The sequence below is a fragment of the Triticum dicoccoides genome, chromosome 2B (genome assembly GCF_002162155.2).
Source record: "Triticum dicoccoides isolate Atlit2015 ecotype Zavitan chromosome 2B, WEW_v2.0, whole genome shotgun sequence".
NCBI classification, from domain to species: Eukaryota; Viridiplantae; Streptophyta; class Magnoliopsida; order Poales; family Poaceae; genus Triticum; species Triticum dicoccoides.
In genome coordinates this window covers 696,080,602-696,086,601 of record NC_041383.1, presented here as the reverse complement: position 1 = coordinate 696,086,601, position 6,000 = coordinate 696,080,602, and positions in this window count along the sequence as shown.

Genomic DNA, 6,000 nt, shown 5'->3' with positions numbered 1-6,000 from the left:
ATGAGCATTAAATTCGTTTAGTACACCATTCCACAGCCTACCCGTCGAGGGGGACATGTCTAATAGTCCAATCCCTTGCTTACCGCACTATTTGTATCGTTCTGCACTCATGGCAGAATTCCTTGAATAAACAATGCATCACTTTTTGCTTATAATTGCATTTCTTTTTTACATATATGTTCATTTATGACATCTTGCATCCGTACACTTTGGTACGGCCGAATACACCAGGGGCTTATGTTCCCCACATTATGGTGTGATAAGTCCGAACACTTTCACAAGTGCGGCACCCCGAACTTATAGCACTATATGCATCGGCTCCGAATCATGTCTTGGGTCAATAGTTGGGTTTGCCCGGCTCCCATATTTTGGTACCTTACTTTCCGTTCTATCGGCTAAGGTAGCACTGGGAGAACCACTGCGATTGCGCCCCGGTTGAGCTGGGCAAGCGCCTCAGTGGAGAAAGCTAAAACTGACCGTCATGATAAGGCTAGAGCTGGTCGCTGTTTGAGAGGTCTTTTCGAGTCCCTAAAGACTTATGCCGCTTAGAGCGAGGAACCGGCTCTGTCCGGCCCAGGCGTGGATAGCGCCCCGAACTCGGTCTTCCGAACACTAGGGGCTTCGCCGAAATTTAAAATTATAGAATTCTATGGCTAAGTGAGAGTGTTCAAACATTATAAGTCCGGTTACCTTGTTCGTAGTGTTGAGCGCCTCCCTAGATGGACCCAAAAATGGGAACAAGAGCGCTCAAGTTTATCCCGAACACCCCAGCACTCGTGGCATGGGGGCTGTCGGTGTCAAAACTGGCGGATCTCGGGTAGGGGGTCCCGAACTGTGCGTCTAGGCGGAGAGTAACAGGAGACAAGGGACACGATGTTTTACCCAGGTTCGGTCCCTCTTGATGGAGGTAAAACCCTACGTCCTGCTTGATTAATATTGATGATATGGGTAGTACAAGAGTGGATCTACCACGAGATCAAGGAGGCTAAACCCTAAAGCTAGCCTATGGTATGATTGTTGTAATGTATGTTGTGTCCTACGGACTAAATCCCTCTGGTTTATATAGACACCGGAGAAGGCTAGGGTTACACAGAGTCGGTTACAATGGTAGGAGATCTACATATCCGTATTGCCAAGCTTGCCTTCCACGCCAAGGAAAGTCCCATCCGGCCACGGGACGGAGTCTTCAATCTTGTATCTTCGTAGTCTTGGAGTCCGGCGGACGATGATAGTCCGGCTGTCCGGACACCCCCTAGTCCAGGACTCCCTCAATAGCCCCTGAACCAGGCTTCAATGACGATATGTCCGGCGCACATAATGTTCGGCATTGCAAGGCGGGTTCCAACCTTGAATAATCCAGAGAAGATCATGAACACCAGGATAGTGTCCGGCTCTGCAAAATAAATTCCACATTCCACTGTAGAGAGAATAAAATGTACACAAGTCCAATCTGCTGACGTATTATGCGGCATGACATCATACCGCTACCAGGCCTTTATTTGAATTGTTGTTTTATTATAACACCTCAGCGCGTTTAGCGAAGCGGTTTCCTTGCCATGTCCTGTCGAAGCAGAGATCGTGTTCCCCTTATTCCGGGATTCTCATCAATACGGACGTGGGTAACCCAACCGTGCCCGTCGCCACGTCTCCTCTATCGAAGGTGAATCACGAACGGTTACGGAGACGGCTCTTGGTATTTTCCCCCTTTATAAGAGGACCAAGGCTCGTTTCTTTTCTTCAATCTTCCATCGAATCTTCTCCTTGCCCCAAGTTCCAACACCCAGAGCCCCAGATTCGAGCGCTTCGGATCTTCAACCATGTCCGGCTCCGACCTTTAGGGTCGGTGGATGCCCTCCTACGTTACGGAGGAGGACGTGCTAAAGCTGCGTGAAGCCAAGTACCTGTCCTATGAGATTTCGCACAGGTTACCCGCCCAAGGGCAGGTTGTGCCCATTCCCGAGCCCGGTGAGTACGTCGTCTTCGTACCCCACCTCCGTCGGGGTTTAGGCTTCCCGACGGACCCCTTCATGAGAGGGCTCATGTTCTACTACGGGCTGGATTGTCACGACTAGGCTCCGGAGTCCATCCTCCATATCTCTGCATTCATTATCGTCTGTGAAGCCTTCCTCCGCGTCACCTCCCACTTCAGCCTGTGGCTGAAGACCTTCAATGTGGAGCCGAAGATGATCGGGGGGCGTCAAGCGGAGTGTGGCGGGGCGGCCATAAATAGAAGGGCCGACGCCCCGTGGCCCGAGGGCTCTGTCACATCCCTAGTTCTGATATGCACTAGACTAGCCCTTCATGTGTGCATCATGTTTAAATTTTATTTAAGTTGAAATGGGGATTGCTCAAACCCTAGCACCAGATCAAATCAACTAGGTTCAAATAAAAATATTCTCAATGAACCCAAAATGCTCTTCAGAAAAGTTCATTATTTTTGGATTGGTCTAGAACCTCTCCCAAAAAATGGTGCACATTTTCCTAGGCCATTCTGGATTTTTGAATTAAATCATTACCTATTTGCATTTGGGCATTTAAATACTATAAAATATTTTCAATGCTCAAATAATCCCAAACTGAAATGTTTGCTGTAGGATATATTTCCAACAGTGGTCATGAGAAGTTGCATGCTTTTTGGGATTGATTTAGTATTTTTAATAAAGCCACAAAGCTGCAGATAAATAGAAAACTGTAACAGAATTAGAGAGAGAGAGAGAGGAAGCCCACCTGGGCCACTTACCTGGCCCAGCTCCTCCAGCAGCCCAGCCCATCTCTCTCCCTTGTCTTCTTCCAGCTCATGCCAGAAGGACTGGAGCGCGCGTGGTTGACGCCGCCGGCACGTGCCCGGCCACCTCCAGCCTGCCTGCTCGCTCTGGACGGCTCTAGACGATGCCACGCTACCCCCGACCCTTCTCTCACTCTCCTCGCGCCTTCCCCCCTCCTCTGTTTCTCGCACGCAGCCACCGAGCGGAGCTCGTCGCCGCCGTCCACTGCCACCACGGCCACCGAGCTCCCCTCGCCTTTCCGCGCTGCCTGCGGTCTCCGCCATCGTCCCCCACTCCGCCCCACCCTGGCCCCGAGCGCTGGGACGGCCTGCATCGCCGGCTGCTTCGTCTTCTTCCTCCTCGGTTGCCGGAAGCCGCACGCGCTGATTCGCCGTCTCCGACGCGTCCCCGAGCTCGCTGACTTTCCCTGCGTGATCCCCATGAGCACCACCGTCGTTTCCCCCTCTTCGTTTCGTTGTTCGCGCGCCCTAGCTAAGTTAGCCGCCGAGGCCGAGACCTCACCGCCGCCGGCCATGTCACCGCCGTGCCCACAGCCACCGCAACTCCTAACCGAGCACACCCACGTGCTCACCGCGCCGCGCAGGTGTCGTAGGAGCCAAGCACGCCACCCCACGGCCACCGCAGCCTCGTTTCGGAGTGCGCCTGAACTCCGGCCGCCGCCGATTTGGTCGCCGCCGTCGATCCTAACCACCGCAGCTCCTACCACCGCCACCAATGGATGCGCCTCACTCCCAGGAACCCGCAGGTGCAACCCGCGCATCAAATGGTGCCCTGTAGAGCATTTCCGAGCCGCCCCGCCGTCTCTGTCGTCGCGGTGGCTAAACGCCGGCAGGTTGACCGGTTTGACCGGCGATGATGACGTGGCCGATTAATTAGGCACTAATCACCTCCAGTTAGCCCTAACAGACACTGACAGTGGGCCGCGGGCCACTAACTAAATTAGATTAGTTAGGTTAGTCACTGACGGATGGGACCCACTGGTCAAGTTTGACCTGGACTGACCCGTTGACCTGCTGACGTCACTTTGACATCATGCTGACGTAGTATTTGATTTCTGGATTTAAAATAATTCAGAAATTCCAAAAAATAGTATAAACTTCAAAAATTCATAGAAAATCAACCGTAGCTCCAAATCAAACAAATTATATATGAAAAATGATCAGAAAAATCCAATCTATCCATCTGTACCATTTTCATGCATGTTAGAACAACTTATAGCTGCTATATAGAACAAATCATTTGAATGGCATTTAAATAATCACATGTGGAGTTTGAATTTGAACCTAGGGTTCAAACCAACTCCATTTAACTTGCTGCTAGTTGCATTAGCTCAAATCACAGCATATTGCCATGTCATGATCATGCATCATATTGTGCATTGCATTGATTGCGGTCTTCCTTGTTTGCCGGTGATTATCCCCTCTCAGTAGACGATGTTCGACAATGAGTTTGATGACACCGATGAAGAACTATATTATCTTCAGAAGTGCCAGGCAAGCAAAAACCCCTTGTTCATTCCGATACAATCCCACTCTCTCGCTCCTGCTCTCTTTTACTGCATTAGGACAACAACGTTTCAACTGTTACATGTTGCGGTAGTTGAACCCCTTTATCCTCTGCATGACCTGTCATTCCACAGTAAATAGATGAAACCCACTAGCATGAGTAGGAGTTGTTTGAGCCCCGATGTGCCTACTCATTCATGCTTGTTTGTCATGCCTGCTATTGCTTAGAGTTGTGTCAGGTCTGATTCATCGGGAATGAATCGGAGGTGTGTGAACATGTCCTACTGTTGGGAGCTAAGTGTGTGAACACGATTTAGTAAAGATAGCGGTGAGAGGCCATGTAGGAGTACATGGTGGGTTGTCTCATTGCAGCCGTCCTCAGGAACTGAGTTCTGTGTTTGTGATCCATGAACAGTTACTACCACACATTGGGTTCTGGTAACTCGACCCCTCTCGGCTTATTAACCAACTCAATCTCTGTCCAGGAGTTGCAACTAGTTTCTGGTGTTTGTAGGTACTGTTAGTAGTCTACCAAGTGGTACCCGGTACAGGTGGGCTTGGGACAGACTAGGCACCGTGGCACGGTGTACCAAGCGTAGATCCACCCGTCGAGGTGGGCTTGGGAACCCTGCTCACATCGTTTGGGGCCGTGAGCGACACCCCGGCCGGATCTCCTTGCGGATGGAACCCGAATAGGCCATAAACCTGGACGAGAGACTTGTGTGGTTAGTCAGGTCGTGGCCGACTCCCTCGCCTGGCTTCCGCTTGAAGGTTGCCATGGTACATGACGTGTACAGGGCGATAAGTGGCGAGAGCATGTGTGAAGAAGTACACCCCTGCAGGGTTATCATTATCTATTCGAATAGCCGGATTCCTCGGATATGGAAACTTGGACCCCTTGTACAGTTCATAGACAAGAGAAAGTGGATACTCTAAAATACGCAAGATAAGCGTGAGTGCTATGGATGGCGTTCTCGTAGGGAGACGGGAGAGGATCCATAGTGGTGTATTGATATGGTGAATATGTGGACTCGTGTGCGCCACCTCAAAAGAGTTACTTGCAGTCGTAGTTCAGGATAGCCACCGAGTCAAAGCTGGCTTGCTGCAGTTAAACCCCACCATCCCCTTTGTTGACAATGATGCATATGTAGTTAGATCTAATGTAAGTCTTGCTGGGTACATTTGTACTCACGTTTGCCTATTTTATGTTTTTGCAGAGAGACTTCAGTCTCACTAGTAGTTCCACGTGGACTTCGCCGTTTAGCTTGTTACCTCAGCTACGATCTTGTGCCCTCGGCAGGATCTGGTAGATAGTCAGGCTTTCAAGCCTTTTACATTTGTAGATGTCTGTACTCAGACATGTTAGCTTCCGCTTGTGCCTTGACTTGTATGCTCTGAGTGTTGGGTCATGAGACCCATGTTTGTAATATCTTGCTCCTCGGAGCCTATTGAATAAATACTTGAGTTGTAGAGTCATGTTGTGATGCCATGTTGTATTTGCACATATCGAGCATAATGTGTGTATGTTATTGAAATGCTTGGTATGTGTGGGATCTGACTATCTAGTTGTTTCTCCTTAGTAGCCTCTCTTACCGGGAAATGTCTCCTAGTGCTTCCACTGAGCCATGGTAGCTTGCTACTGCACTGGAACACTTAGGCTGGCCGCCATGTGTCCTTCTTCGTTCCTATGTCTGTCCCTTCGGGGAAAT